The sequence below is a fragment of the Podarcis muralis genome, chromosome 3 (assembly GCF_964188315.1).
Source record: "Podarcis muralis chromosome 3, rPodMur119.hap1.1, whole genome shotgun sequence".
Taxonomy (NCBI): Eukaryota; Metazoa; Chordata; class Lepidosauria; order Squamata; family Lacertidae; genus Podarcis; species Podarcis muralis.
Genome location: NC_135657.1, coordinates 33,549,574 through 33,566,145, shown reverse-complemented (window position 1 = coordinate 33,566,145; position 16,572 = coordinate 33,549,574). Strand labels below are relative to the sequence as shown.

Here is a 16,572-nt window from a genome sequence, read left to right as displayed (position 1 = left end):
GTATTTGATGTTTATGTAAACTACCCAGAGAACTTGGCTGGATGAGTTATCTACAAATGGAATGGAATGATTAAGTGTGGACAAATTTAACACTGGAGAACTACTTGAGCCCTCTTTATAAGATTCTATTTAATATCGGGGAAAAGTTATTACATCTTCTCAATGTACTAAAACTAAACTAGGCCAATTAATCTCATTTCTTCTCAGCCATCTTGCTTTCTAAAGCATTCATTTCCGTGATATTATCAAATTCATCTGAAGCTTGCTTATGTTCTTTAAAAATAGTCATGACTGCAACTTTGGTTGATGTCAAGGACAATCTGCTCTTACAACCTAATATAGAATTGGCCTTTAAAAAAGAATAGCTATCCTGTAGCTCACTTTTCGTTTCTGAGCTAGTGCACGTTCCTTATACGCAATTTACTATTTCCTTTTAATTTTTAAAAATAAAAAACAACAACACGAAGGAATGGCATTGAGGGAAAGACACAGAAGCATGAAATATTAGAGCTATATCCTTTTCTGGTACATTACCAAACCAGGATGCCCAGGCAGATGCTCCTAATGCCTGTTGGTGCTGTCGCTGAATAGTAAGACTCTAACTTCCATGATTTTTGGGGACGCGGGTGGCGCTGTGGGTTAAAGCCTCAGTGCCTAGGACTTGCCGATGGAAAGGTCGGCGGTTCGAATCCCCGCGGCGGGGTGCGCTCCCGTTGCTCGGTCCCAGCGCCTGCCAACCTAGCAGTTCGAAAGCACCCTCGGGTGCAAGTAGATAAATAGGGACGGCTTACTGGCGGGAAGGTAAACGGCGTTTCCGTGTGCTGCGCTGGCTCGCCAGAGCAGCGATGTCACGCTGGCCACGTGACCCGGAAGTGTCTCCAGACAGCGCTGGCCCCCGGCCTCTTAAGTGAGATGGGCGCACAACCCTAGAGTCGGACACAACTGGCCCGTACGGGCAGGGGTACCTTTACCTTTACCTAACTTCCATGATTTAATGTGGTTGACGGGGCTGACTTGGTGTGTATTATCAAAGTAGATGAGCTGGGAGGCATTTATCTCACTTAGTTTTATTCATTCAGGTATTCAGTGCAGAACCAACCTAGATCAGAAGGCTGGGGAGTGGGAGTGGCTGTCATCCGATTACATCTCCCTCCCTTGCCAGATCAATATTCAGAAATAGAATTTGTACCTGGTTTTTCAGCTGCAGATTATGACCCGAGATGTCTTAGGTGGTCTCTGAGGTTTCTGGAGACCCCCACGCCAGGTGTTGGTGCTTTAGGACCTCAACATCCATGTTGCGGCTCCCTCAGGATGGCCTCTGGGAGGCTATATCTGACAATCATCAGGCTGTCTCTAGCAGCATGGGACTGACTGGGTGGGTCCAGGAGATGGTGAATTCCTCTGAGTGGCCCTTTAAGATAGTTCAGAAGCTTCCTTTAGTGCAGATCATGAGTGTAAGAATGTTAACTGTGCCAGCCACCTGGGATCACATAATATTAATCATGGAAGATCTTCATTGGCTGCCTCTTTATTCCCAGGATGTATTCATTTTGCTGTTATTGACCTATAAAGCCCTTATTGACTTGGGTCCTAGGTGACTGAAGGAACACTTCTTCCAGTGTCAGAAGTGTTCTCCACTTCTTGGAGGTGGCACTGAGATAACAGAGTGTCTTCCCCCTTGATGTATGCCAGATGCAAATTATTGTGACATCCTGGCACCAGGCAAATACCTGTCCTTTTGTCTTTATGGAATAGTAATCTGCTACTAGGTTTTAAGCTGTAATTTTAATTTTATTTTTTTACCTGATCTATTCATTTAATTGAATGTATTGTTGCTGGAGATTTTTGGATGCAAGGCAGGCTAAAAATAAAGACTCATCTCTTCCTTCAGATCTTTGGTGGAGGGCAGGTTTATATACAGAGCCACCTGATTTATTCTAGGACAGGGATTTCCAAGCTTTTGAGCCATGGGTATATTCACAGATTGCTGAGGGCACCACACCCACCCACGTCTATTGGCTATAACAGAATGCTTCTTTCAAGGCAAATTTCAACAGTGCAAAGGGCACCAGAGAAAGCTTCTGGTGGTACATATTATAGGGAGTAGATTAAACTCAGTGCAGTTTGTGCTGGTTTAATGCTACATTGAGGAATTGCATTAAGTACATTTCTTTATTTGAATGTGACCCACCCTGAAACCATTTGTGGTCAATGCCTGGATACATGCATGCATACATACATACAATGAGAGAACAACAGGGACTGGACGCATTAGAGCATGTGCAGTCATGCACTTCATTGAAACTGTAGAATGGAAGTATGGGTGTGTGTCTTGATAATATTTATTGATAGGTGGCCATATAATATAAATAAATAAATACATTCCCTTGTCTCTTTTTGAAGCCATCACTCAGAAGGGAAAAAATGGGGGGGGGGAGAGATAGAGATAGAAAGAACAGTAAACTACTGGGGGGGAAATGCTTCAAGGAACAACATTCAAGTCTATGTAGCCACAGCTGGCAGAAGGCCCTTCATTTATTTTTCTTGGCATCTGTCAATGAAATCAAAGTGAGTGAGTTGTGCATGCCACAAAACCACCGTATATCATGTTTAGCAGTAACCTTCAAAACTCAAGTGCTGTTCTGCTGTTTAACATGCCAAGTACAGTATTGCCTTGGTATCTAATAAATATGAGTCCTGCAGACATTTCATCTTCAGCCTACCAGTCTGCATATTTATGCTGCAGTTTTGCATTCTGGGCTTAGGAACACCATTTTAATTTTTATTTTGCTATACGGCAAAATATTCAAATAATGTCTGAAGAATATACTCTGAGCAAAAGTACAAATTGATACTATTATTAGGAAAGGCTTATAAACAGCAAGACTTGCCTCTGCTGAGCCAGGCAGAAGGCCAATGGAGAATGGGATGAATCAGCCCTGACGTAACCCATCATGTGGAAGGGAGTGGGCAAAACTCTCCCACCACCACCTGAGCACCTTCCTCACCTCCATCATACATGCATGGGCAGAGCGTCTGGATGTCACCTACCCATGTACAGTTCAACACACAGTAGTAATATCACTGTTAATTTCCTCGGGAAACAGATTGTCCAGAACAGTCCTCTGTGGTGCTCAACTGCATGTAGGTTTTCTCCTGAATATACCCCCATCCTTTGGCAGGGGGAGGTTGCAATCCGCAGCAGAAGACTGCCATGGGAGCAGAGATGGGGAGGACAGGCTCCTTAATACTTCCCCTGCCAGCAGTTTTCATGTTAAAATTGCCCATTCCAGGTCTAGATTTATTGTGGCTTGGCCTATGAAAGGCTTTGTAAGCTGGGAGAGAATGGGCTCTGCTTTCTGTTCATTGCCACCCATGTACCACAAACAAAAAACCTGAGTGTGTGTAAGGAAATGGGCTAATAAACATTCTTTCATGGGCTGGAAACTTTTGTGGACTTACCTGCAAGGCTGTACTTGAATTACCATAATATAAGAACTTTATGCAATGGTTACTCCAGTCCAGAACTTTTGTACACTACAGAAAATTAGAAGCCTGCACAGCGACTGTAGGATAGGTCTTGACTGAAGTATGGAAGGAAAGAGTCAGTCAGTGTCTTCTTCCTTGAGACCCATTTTTCTCTCTCAAAAGATCAAAGAATGCATATTTTTTATGCGAGAGAGAAGAGGCTAAGCTAATTTAACTGAGATGGACAATCCTACATCAGTTGCAGTGCTCTCTGCTTATTTCTACCTCCCAGACAATGCTCAAGCCACACAATTGCAGTTACAATAATAGATTATGAAAAAATAATTGCCTTGCTCTTGCCTCTCCCTCTCTCTCTCCTCCCCCCTCCTTAGCAAAGTGATTTATAGGAACAGATTGCCCAAAGCATTCTTTAAGCAGCACAATAATACAATGCAGGAGCTATGTGACTAGTACCATTAGGGAATAATCTGACATTATTATGTACCCCGGGAGTAATTATATCAGCTCTTTTAGCAGCCAGATGGAATAATTGATTTCTTTATTACAAAAGGATCAATAAGAGTGCAGAGCCTGCCTATCATTTGCTGTAGCTTTACCTACCGAGAGACAAAGAAAACTGCAATAGATGACAGAAGCGACCAACAAGATCAGAATGCAACGGTAGTGCTGGTTCCCCTTTGCAGTTCCGTCTTCTTGCAATAAATTCAATTTCAGTCACTTGCATTATCCCAATGAAAAAGTTTTGTGGAATTCAATAGGAATTAAATCAATGCAGCTCTACAGCTAGAAGTTTTGCCCACCATCTATAGAATGTAATACAGCAACCTACAGAATTCGAAAGCAGGGAGGCAGCTTTCTGTTTTAAAAAAGCCACATTTCACTGGAGAAGCTTGCTTGCTTGCTTGTGTAGGTGGAAATGAGTGAAGTGCCCTAGCTGAGGGTCCTTACAGGTCCTCAGAATTAACAGTTATTTGAAGTGTACTACAGTGCATTAAATGCCATTGACAAACACCGTCAGTGAGCTAGTCGATGAGAAGCAAGTACAAGATAGGGCTGCACTGAATATTTGCTCATTTCATTTTTCAAGGCAAAAGTACAGCTTTGATGGTGTGTGAAATGTTTCCTGCAAACACAACACTTGTACCTTCCATGTGGCAATATCAGCAGCTTTTTTCAGCCACTGGTTCTGTTCTCTGTGGCTGCTTTGGGACTATTTCTCTATCCTTCCTCCTTCCAAAGTTGATCCCAAACAATCAGGCATCATTAAATGAGCAGTGTCATAACGATACTGCATGACCCATCTGATTTGGCTCTGTGATTATCCCCTTTTGTTGTCTGCAAAGTTAAGGGGACTTCTCCACAACCCTTTTACTCTGCAGGGAGGTGGGACTGATTCATATGGTCCACCCCCACCACGTAATGGATCCAAATGGTTTCCAGAGAGTGGTAGGGGATGCTTTATCCCATGTTGATGGCCTTTCAGCTGATTCTCTGGTGGCCCGCTAGAATGTGGAGTTAACCAGGGCTATTGACTGTTTGGCTCCGAAGTGCCCTCTCCGATTGCATGGAGCCCGGACAGCCCCGTGGTTTTCCACAGATCTGAGTGCAATGAAACAATCGCTGAGATGGCTAGAGCGCTGGTGGCAGATAACTCATTCTGAAGCTGACACGGGTTGGAGGTCAATGTCGAGCCTACCAAGTGGCGATAGCGACGGCGAAGAAGACTTTCTTCACTGCCTCTATTGCATCTGCAGAAAACAGCAGCAGGAGACTCTTTCAGGTGGTTCACAATTTAGTGGAACCACCTGCTCCATTGAGGCCCAGTATGGGCCACATGATCTCCTGCAATGATTTTTGCAAAGTGTTTTTGCAGATAAAGTCGCCCAGAGCCAAAGTGTGTGGGCTTAATGCAGTGGACAGAGCAACACAGAAGGGCTCATGAGGGGTGTGGTTTGGGGTGTGTTGTGAGACCTAGAGGGCCACATCCAGCCCACAAGCAGAAAGTTCCTGACTCCTGGTCTGGATTAAATTTGGAAGGATTGTCTAGTTCTGCTTTTATAAATGGGAATGCTGGCATTCCCCCTTCTTGCCTTACTAATATGAAGGGTTGGAGTGTGTTAAAAGGTTTGCCGAGCCATACCTCTGGCCCCTGCCAGCATCTACCCAGGGTTCCCATCAGTCATAAATTTTTGTGGATAGTGGAAGAAGGCAAGCATTTGCACACAGACCTCTATCTACACTATTACTGTCAGAGCTGGCTCCAGGTCCCAGCTCACAGAGGACCAACGCTAGCCGGTAGTAATGTACAAATGTCTTTATTGAAGTACAGTTTCCATTTTCAAGCCGCAGCGCCCAGCTCTACGTCTTAGAGGCTAGACCGGCGAAGCTCCATCTGAGTCTCCACCCCCTGTACACCAACTTAAGACTCTAACCTTACTCCACCTCTTCCGTCTCTCCTTTCTCCTCTGGGTCCTTCTGCCCCCCGGGGTCTCCTCCTTTCTGGACTCTTCTGACGCTGACCCCCCTGACTCCTCCCCCTCTTTTCGGCGGGCTTTGGGACCTGGCTCCCTATCCGGGCTGCCAACTGCGCCGCCCTCCTGTACATTTGAACTTGGCGCGCGCGCCCAGCCTTCAACCTTCCTCTTGACCGTTTCCTCGCTCCCCGATGGAGGCGTGGCCAATCCTGACTCATGTCCTCCTGCTGGCGGTGAGCCGCCTGATCCCGATACCTTGGACTCCTCCCCCCTACTGCGCTCTGGTGGGGAAGCTGGTCCTGATTTCCAACTGCTGCTCTCTGAGTCCCCTCTGGCCCCTTCTTCCTGGGGTGTCCCCCTCGGCACCCCCCTTGCTCTGACCATGGGAGCCCCTTTCTGTGAATCTTCCGATTCGCTGGAAAGACTCGGAGACCTCGGACCGCTGTCATCGCTAACATTTCCTTCGGATTCCTCCCCCTCGCTCTCTATTTCCTCCCTTTCCTGTGCCTCTGCTCCTGAGCCCCTGACAATTACGTTTCTCCAGTTCCAGGAATCCTGTTTGATCAGCATTTCAGAACACGAGGAAGTTTTCATACATAGAGGTCCATCTACAAACGGCAAAGCCAGGAGAAGCCATGTATTGTTGAGGGGAGGACCAGAGGCTTGTCTTACATGGTGAGCCATGAAAACACATATTGCAGCATCTGTCTATGCAGGTAACTTTATTCAGCCATAAACTGACTCTTTCCACTGAAGTTGACCACTGGACTGTCCTGCACAGGAAAGACTATAAAAGTGTTTTCTGTTTGAGTTAGCTGCCAGAGATGATCTGTAGGCAGCCATCAGAATTGAACTGTGATGTGGGAATTTAAGCAAGGAGCATGTCAGAGACCTGGGCCAAGAAACAAGCAGGAATCAGAATGGAGGAGCAAGCAGAAGTCAGATCAGTGAACAAGCAGAAAGCAGCACAAAAGGCCAAGGCAGATGTTGAAGCAAGAGCCAGTGCCAAAGAACAGTTCACAAGTGTTCTGTTTCAGGAAACAGCCTCAGCCAGATGGGTTCGTAGCCAAGCATGGGGCTGTGGGCATGAGTACAGATTCCAGCAAGCAAAGTAAGACAAAATCAATCATGATCCAAGTTCAAGTAATAACAATAACAATTTTATTATTTATACCCCACCCATCTGGCTGGGTTTCCCCAGCCACTCTGGGCGGCACCCAACAGAACACTAAAAACAGAATAAAACTTCAAACATTAAAAACTTCCCTAAACAGGGCTGCCTTCAGATGTCTTCTAAAAGTCAGGTAGTTGTTGATTTCCTTGACATCTGATGGAAGGGCATTCCACAGGGCGAGCCCCACTACTGAGAAGATCCTCTGTCTGATTCCCTGTAACCTCACTTCTCGCAGTGATGGAACCGCCAGAAGACCCTCAGAACTGGACCTCAGTGTCTGGGCTGAATGATGGGGGTGAAGATGCTTCTTCAGGTTATGTTACGATGACATAAAGCAAGGTAATGTTCAGATTCTAATAAGATGAAGTCAGGCAAAAGCTGGTAGCCCCCTGCATAGCTTCACATGGAGCTCTCATAGTCAGCAATATTCAGCAGTGTACCACAATAAGCTGAATTGCCATATTCAGTAATAAGTAAACCCAGACTGAGTCTTAAATAGAGCTACAGCTCCATCTCAACAGTAACCTCTGTTTCTAGTAAGTTAATCCTTTTTTATTTCAAGGAGCCTTGCCCATCAACTTTTACAGTGCAGGGGAGATTGTGGTTCTGCTGGGGTTTTTTAATTGGAGTCTTCAGAATCTAACAACATAATCTCTTCAGGATGGAGAACTGTTGGCAAAATGGGCTTCGGAGACATCCTCTGAATCTACCTCCACATCCTGCAAAGATGAGAAATTGGACCCAGAAGGACTTAACAGTGAAGCCAGAAGGCAGAACTGAAGATCAAGGAAAGGGATGTGTCAGAGCTAAGAATATCTTGTTACTCAGGAAAGCCTTTTTACAGTCCTTCCTGTCCAGTAGCAGCTGATTGGCTACTTAACTGTTTTGGTACCTCAATTTTGCACCCAATTGGTGACAACAGAAATTCCTTATGTGCCCATGGGAGGGTTGTCAAAAGAAATACAGTAGGACTGCCATCATACTGCCCTTATCATATTGTCAAATTACTTTGTTATGCTTTATGGAAAGTGATTTACTGTATAAATAAAATAAACAAATTATTAAATAGGATTCAAAATCAAGATACCTTTACTAGATCAAAACTGCTGGTGAGAAAACCTCTTGGGAAACGAATTTATGCTCCACAACAGAAATATTTCATGAATAATGATATCATATGAAACATTTTAGAACTTATCTTTGAGACTTTTCTCCTACAGCCTACCCTAGACTCACAGTTATTGGAGTCTTCAGAAAAAGGTTGTAATTCTGTACACACTTAGGAGAAAGAGCATACAGAGATCACTGCTGGATCAGGTCCATCTAGCCTAACAATCTGTGCTCACAGTGGCCAACCATATGCCAATAGGAAGCATGCCAGCAAGACCCAAACACAAGAGTACTCTACCCTCCTGCAGTTTACAGCCACTTGTATTCATGTTGCACCCAACAATGGATCTAGAACATAGCTACCATGGTTAGTAGACATTGATTGCCTTATCCTCTATGAATTTGTCTAATCCTCTTTATAGCTTTCCAATCTGGTAGCCATCACTACATCTGGTGGGATAAAATGCTGTAGTTTAACTGGGCTTCGTGAAGAAATATTTTCTTTTGTCTGTCTGGAACCTTCCAACATTCTGCTTCATTGGATCACCCTGGGTTCTAGTATTTTGAGAGAAGGAGTACTCAAATAATTCTTACTTCTCAGGAGACCCAGGTAGACAGACATGGATAGTGTAAATGTCATGTCCAGCTGGTCTCATGTCAAAGTGACCCTCTGAAAAACACTGCACCCATTTGTCCTGGTTTTTCTTTTTTTAAAGTGCCCGGTGTTTTTGGTGTCCCCCACAGCTCACGAGAAATCTAATTAGATGGAGTCAATCAGTTGTAGAGTACAATCATGACTGTAACATTTTCAGGCATTTCAGAAACATGTATATTAATGACAGAGGCAAGAAGAGGACCCTCTTCTGTGTTCTGCTGTCTCCACACATGCAGATTATTTTATCAATTGTGTGAGAGCAGCAAGCTGGATGTTTTTCTTCTTAAAGTGCCCATTGACACAGCAAGGAGCACAGTTTCTCTTATATGGTCTTAATGCAGGCTCCTGCTTTGTCGCATTACAGTTTAATCCCCCCTCCACAAGGTGCAAGCAAAAATCTTTGCTTGGCTGGCTTAACCCCAATCAAAGAGTAGTGCCTGACAGCTCTTGCTTTTTCTTCCTCCTGTAAATGGACACGACCTGTGAAGACCTTATCAGATATTAATACATGTTATTCGGGCTAACGGGGGAGAAAAAGACACTTGCTGACACAATGAGCAACTTGAGATATGAGAAAATCCGACCTGAAATTAATTTATCGCCATACTGCCTTTCAAGTGCATTAATTTCAGTGAAACACATTTTCTGCTTCCATTATGGAACCTGATTGTCAGAGGTGTCAAGTAGCCACCTCTTCCCTTTAGAAATTAGTGGGATTTGAGAATGTTCATTTCTTCTGGTAACCAGACTCATGTGCAAATGAAAATAGACTAACACTACCACAAAGCCTCTTGTTCTCAGTTCAGGTTTCAGTGCAAGTACCTGAAACCCTTTTATTCTCTCTTTCTGCTACAGAGGGAACTGGCTTGTATTCATAAATCTGGATCTTACAGGGTCAACGAATACTGATAGCAAGAAATGAGCCAACCTGCCAGGACAGGTGAGAAGTAGGCAATTAGATATTTGAACTGTTGTCTAGGTTAGGGATGCTAAATCTGGCCATGGGACGGGATGGAACACACAGCCTCAGGCTGGAGACGAGCCAGCTTTCCTTTTTCCCAGAGTAAGCAGGAGAAGGATTAAGAGCCTTGGCAACATATTCTCTACACCAGCCCTTATCAGCCTGGTTCCCTCTGGATGTTATGGACTACAATTCCCATCTGTCACAACAGAGAGCACCAGGTTGGCAAGGGATTTTATACAATGGTTCTAGGACAAGGACAAGTGAAGTTCATTGAGGCAAAAGCTAGAATTAAGCCAGCAGAATTTTGTAAGCCAGCAGTGGGGAATCTTTGCAGGCCAAGAGCTGCATTACCCTAGTGGAAATATTTTGGGAGCCACATTTCACTAGTGAGCAGGCCCAGACACACAGACAACCATGCACCCTCACCACAGAGCACCACACATCCACAGAATCACATCCACAATGCTGTCTGCCTCTGATCCTTGCTCATCTTATCTGTGCAAATCAGCTGAGGGGGGAATGATAAGTGAAAACAGTCAACAAGTTGTTTTATTTGTCCAAAACTGTTTACATGGGCTATTTCCCCTCTAAACATCTTGAATCCTGAGAGAACACAGCTTGCTTTTCAGTCACCTGGCAAGCAGAAAGGATCCTTTATTTTGCTAACTTAATTAGTAGTGATAAGCCATCCTTGATCCACGGCAATAATGCTACCTGTGATTGCAATTTGTTTTAATTTCACATACAGTGGTACCTCGGGTTACAAACACCTCGGGTTACGAACACTTCAGGTTACAGATTCTGCTAACCTCAGGTTAAGAACTTTACCTCAGGATGAGAACAGAAATTGTGCGGTGGCAGCAGGAGGTCCCATTAGCTAAAATGGTACCTCAGGTTAAGAATGGACCTCTGGAACGAATTAAGTTCATAACCAGAGGTACCACTAATGGGGTCTGAACTGGAGCTGACTGACCAGGAACAAGATAATGGGGTCATAGTAGATAGTCCTAAGAAGACATGTTTCAGTTGTCAATATCTTTCTAAAAATGTTGCATGAGCATGGCTCTAGACGTGGCCACAATGTTCCAGAGATGACCTGACCATACATTAAAATAATAGCACAGGCATGGGCTACAGTTCTTTGGATATCAGTCCCTCCCTCAGCTATGTACAAGTTCATTTCATTGGCGATACATCTCCAGAACATTTAAAGAAATCAAAAAACCTAATGTACACTGATGTCTCAGCTGCTCATTTCCATAGTCACATTAAGAATTCTCTTTGAAGGCTGCCCATTCTCTATTAAATTATTTATAGTTTCTCATGGACACTGTATCCCAAAGACCAAAGTATTTTCACACAGAGGCAGCACTTCACATGAAGAGGGCTTTATGCAAGGGGAACAGCCCCAATCAATCAAAATTTATACTCCAGAAAAAAGGCAGCAAAATCCTCATTATGCATGCTAGAAGGCCATTCATTTTTCTGTCCTGTAAATAACTGTGGGGACGGATAATGGACACTTGACACCTGCTTAGATCATCAGCTGGTGTAGTCAAAGGGATAGTCATTTATCTGCCAGATTTAACATCCATGCAAAGCAGTGTTCAACTTTAATAAGTGGTTGAGGAGAAGAGAGTGATACCCCCTCCCCACTGTGGCAACCAATCATTCGTTTGAGTGAAATCCCAGCTCATGGAGAGCAGAAAGGGGATTCTCTTCATGCAGCTGGGCATTTGAATCCCATAATACTAAAGGCCTTGAGAACCACCTTCTGGATTACAGACTACAACCTCTGAGTTGGACATTGGAAACACTGACATTGGTCAACAGTGTTTCCAATGTTCAACTCAGAGGTTGTAGTCTGTAGTCCAGAGTTAAGATTTAATGCAGTGGCAAGTGCAGAAAGAAGCTTGCTAGCAAACCATGCAAATATTTGTGGACTGATCTGCCTCCCTGCACTGGTCCTGGCCAAAGTTGGCACTTTCCACCACCACTGCTCCATTTAGCACTACTCACAAGTGGGCAAGTGAGAGTATTTTTTGGGGTGGGGAGCTCACCACTGAGCAGGCAAAATTTCTGTTTTGGAAAATTGGTCTGTTTTCTTTACCTTCAACATCTGCATTTTCAAAATGTGGGAAAGATCCAGGAAAACAAGATGGGCTTGATGGGTCTTATGATTCAGGATGTTGGCCTAAGTGGTGTCAATGGAAGCTTCAGCTCTGGGGCTGATAGCAGCTGGGGGGAGGTGTGTGGAACAACTGCCGTGGGGAAGGGTAGAAATCTGCCTCCCACTACACTACAGGTGGAGAACTGGATCTCAGCAGCAGGACAGATGATTATCTACCCCATCAATTGTTGGCCATGTTTGACAGGTAGGCAGCTCAATCAACTGACATCACAATGCCTCCCCCCCCTTTTTTTTAATTATCTGCAGGGGTCTTCAGAAGCCCTTTTCAAAGAACTACCTTGAGCTGATTGTCAGATCTTCAGAAGCCCCTTTTAGTGTGCTGGGTAAGATAGTCTAAACTGTGGTCCTATTCCTGATAGAAACACCAGCTCCTGATACTTTTTCTTGTTTTAAAAAAACATGCGCACAACTCCATATGATATGTTTAGCATCAGGCGTAGATTTCCCCTCTGAATTCAGTTTCTGCTACTTTGTTTGGAGTACCTGGTATCCTTGTTTAGTGACACACACACCCTCCAATCAGTTAATCAGCTGTGTCTTCCCATACAAGAATAAGCCAGCATGGCTTACTGCTATAATCATTATCTCTGCAGCCTGCCATGTTAAACAAAACAAAAATATATGATGACTGGTTTGAATTATTGTTCGCAGTGTGTATTCTGCAGCCATGAAGGTAAACTTGGTAATCAGAACACCAGGAATTTATATTGAACATATATTCAAATTGAATTCTAAATTGAACAAAAAACATGACTTTAAAAGCATCCAGAATGAGTTTGCTCAACTGTGCCCCTGCTGTTTTGCTGCTAACCACAATCTAAGAGAACACACAGAGAGTCTGACAAATTGAGACATCACTGGCAATTAATCTTAATTACACAACTGGAAGGGGATATTTCGGCTGGCCAGAGCCCAAAAACAGCAAAACGCTTTCACTTGATAGAAAACCTGAGCATTCTTCTTGATACATACAACCTAATACTTTTTTAAAAATAAATAAATGCTGGCAGAAATAAAAACCCTCATTGATTAGGAGCCCATCGGGAGGCTGAATTAATGTTTTTCTACATGAACTAGATTGACAGATGACTTTCTGATTTCTTTACACTTCAGAACAGATATGGCTCAGTAGAACATATCCTTAGAAAAAGACGACTAATTTCCCATATCTTGGAGTAAGATTTGTGTACATAGCCAGGACATAGCCAGACATCAAGGTAGAGCTACAGTTTGCACCCAAACCTTTCACTGGGGGATAACATGGATATCAGGATATCGACAAAGTTTGCTACACTCCATTCAGGACAATATTCCTGTCCCTTTTAAGAGATTGCAAATGAGCCAGTATTCATCAGATGTAGCTTTTACCATCACTGCATCAGTATGATGGGGAACACTGTCCTTACGGGGTTTGTTTTTCCCTGCAGAGCACTTAAAAGAAAAATTAAGCCCTGTCCCAGATGGATTGACTTTGCCAATGCTATTTACTACTACCTTTTAAAGATATCAGGCTATTAAGTAGTAAGAGGTGAAAGAGCACCTGTGTCTCTCAGGGCCGATCTGCATATTGTACTAACAGGACATAAACTCCAGGCACTGTGCCAACACTGTACAGACAGTTTTGGGCTGCACACTTAAGCTCCCCTTTGGTCTTACAGCTGTACTTTCTCTCCAGTCAGCTACTATCCAGGGACCAGGAAAGGAGAAGGAGAGCTTCCTTTATTGGGGTATCCAGCCTGATGCTAAAGCAAAACTTTTCATAAGGAGTGGGATAAAATGCAGCCCCCTTAGTTTGGATCTCCTTTAGTTTGTTTCGTTTAAACACATGAATCACAGAATTGTAGAGTTGGAAGGAACCACAAGGATCATCTAGTCCAAGTCCCTGTATTGCAGGAACCTTTTGCCCCATATGGAACTCGAACCCACAACCCCCAGATTAAGAGGCTCTTTGTTTACATAGTTTGCACACTTCCATAGATATATGTATTTCTTCTTGGACCTATGCGAAATGCTGCAGCTCTGTACTGAAGCATCAGCTTTGCATACAGAAGCCCCCAGGTCCAATCCAATTGGGACCTCTCAAGTGGAACTAATCCTAGCGAGGATTGTATCTGGTGCTGAATACAAGCTGCATTTGAAAAGGAACAAATCAGGAGTGTGTTTTAAGGCCCCCAATAGTTCCTTTCCAACTGCATCTTTACCTTCTCCATGCCTGACATAATAGATAATGTCAGGTTTGGGTTAGGTGGGCATGGCTTGGCAAAAACAGCATCACAGGCCAATTATGACCCTGGCCTGGCCTAGTTGGATGTGTAGCCCAGATTTTCCCCACAGCTGCTATACAGGACTCAACCATGATACCTCCCAATGGAGATGGGTGAGTCTAGGAGAGATTTAAAACTTTTCTCATGGAATGTCAGTGGGATGGGTGAGCCCATCAAACACCAGAAGATGGCAGACCACATCAGGCAGCACTTCCTGAATGTACTTTGTTGACAAGAGACACATTGTGCAAACTGCTGTGACTGATTTCTAATATGTGGGACAAATCCTGGCTAAATTCATATCTTGGGACGGCATAGGGGAAATGATTCTAGATGTCACTCTCCCAGTGCAATGTGAAAAGATTCCCTGTGTGATATGAGGCTGCTTCGCCTCATCACCTCTAGTTGTTGGGTTTTAGTTTTTGTTGTTTTGATTGTGTTTGTGTATGCTGCAACCCACCCTGGGGACGTCTGCTGAAGGGCGGGTAAGAAATGCAATAAATAACCATAATACTCCCCAGCATCGCCCATTAGGGCTAGGAAATAATCCCACCTTTAGTCAGTGTATGCAATACTGAGCTACGTGGATCAATGGTCTGACTCAGAGTAGGGCAGCTTCCTGTGACCTCATGGAGCAAATGCATGAGGAAGAGGTGGGATTGTGCCCTTCCTTCAGCAACACTGCACCCCAGTGGCCCAGCCCTGACCTCCATGTAGAAGAAGAAGAAGAAGAGTTTGGATTTGATATCCCGCCTTTCACTCCCCTTCAGGAGTCTCAAAGCGGCTAACAATCTCCTTTCCCTTCCTCCCCCACAACAAACAGTCTGTGAGGTGAGTGGGGCTGAGAGACTTCAGAGAAGTGTGACTGGCCCAAGGTCACCCAGCAGCTGCATGTGGAGGAGCGGAGACGCGAACCCGGTTACCCAGATTACGTGACTACCGCTCTTAACCACTACACCACACTGGCTCTACATAGCTGAAGGTCTGAAAGGAGGCTTTATTTATTTATGGAAAGCATTAGGAATCCGCTTTCTGCCTTCAAAGGTGCCAAGGTAACATGCAATAAGGAAAACAGTACAAGAATAAAAAACACTATAAAAAGGAACAAAATCAGACAGCAGAATTTAAAAAACCATCAAAACCAGATGAAACAAAACCGTTCATCTGGCACTAGGCAAAGATGGAGCCATCTTGGCCTTCCTAAGAAGAGAGTTTCACACTCAGGATGCTTCTGTAGAAAAGGCCTTGCCCCTGGTACTCACCAACCTAGCCTCTCTTGGTTGTACATACAGGCCTCTGGTGAAGATGAAAAAATTTGTTCAGGCTCACATGGGAGGAGCTCTTTCAGATAGTTTGGCTCCAAATCATCTAGTGCTTTATCAGTAAGAACCAGCACCTTGAATTGTGGTCAGAAACAAATTGGAAGCCAATGCAGTTGACACAAGACCAGTCTGACAATTTTCACACTGGTTGCTGTTTCTAAACACTCGTCCACAGCAGTCCTCACTCTTTAAGCTTCATGCATGCAGGTGCTTCACATGATCTAAACACCTTGCACAAACATGGTTCCCTTGCACACACAGCTTACATACGTGGGCAGCAGAAAGGGGCAGTGGGAACCACACTGATATGGATAGAGCCCAAAGTGCATTCATATCTTCTCATGTGGAGGGTGAGCCTGTGTTGTGGCTGGTGGAAGGAGGTTTCCCTGGGACTCCTGACTGAGACGCCAACCCAGACAATACTGGAAATACTGGGCTGTCCATCATGAAAGGAGACACCTGGGCAGGTTAATTCAAATCAATGTACTATATCACTTACACAATTGCTGAAGACAGCACAAACACTTGAATGGCAAATTGCAACATTTGTACATTTCCCGTGCTATTGTTTGATGATTAAGATTTCAGACAGGAAAGCAACCGGCAGAACAATGTGAAAGAATTACCACTGCTAATCAGAAATAATCAAAATATAGGCATGGATAAAAAGGAAAGTGAATTATCTGAAAGTAGGATTGGATGTAAAGAGTGGGTGGTGGGAGTAAGTATGAGCGCACGGAAAGATATTAAGAACAGCTGGCATAATCATAAAAGCCCAATTTGAACTACAACTGACAGAATGGAAGTTACTTTATTGTTGCAGCAGCATTCCTTCTCCCACTTAATCCATCTAAGCTGAAGCATTTGCACAATGAAAGGTGGAGCTAGGAAACAGTCTACAGATGCCCCCACTCCTACAGATTCCAATT

General features: G+C 44.1%; 1 protein-coding gene across 1 annotated transcript in view; it reads right to left on the bottom strand.

The window, feature by feature from the left end:
- The window catches only part of ALK (ALK receptor tyrosine kinase), a 559,106-nt gene that overhangs the window by 299,259 nt on the left and 243,275 nt on the right, over positions 1-16,572 (bottom strand). The gene's annotated exons all lie outside the window — the stretch shown is intronic.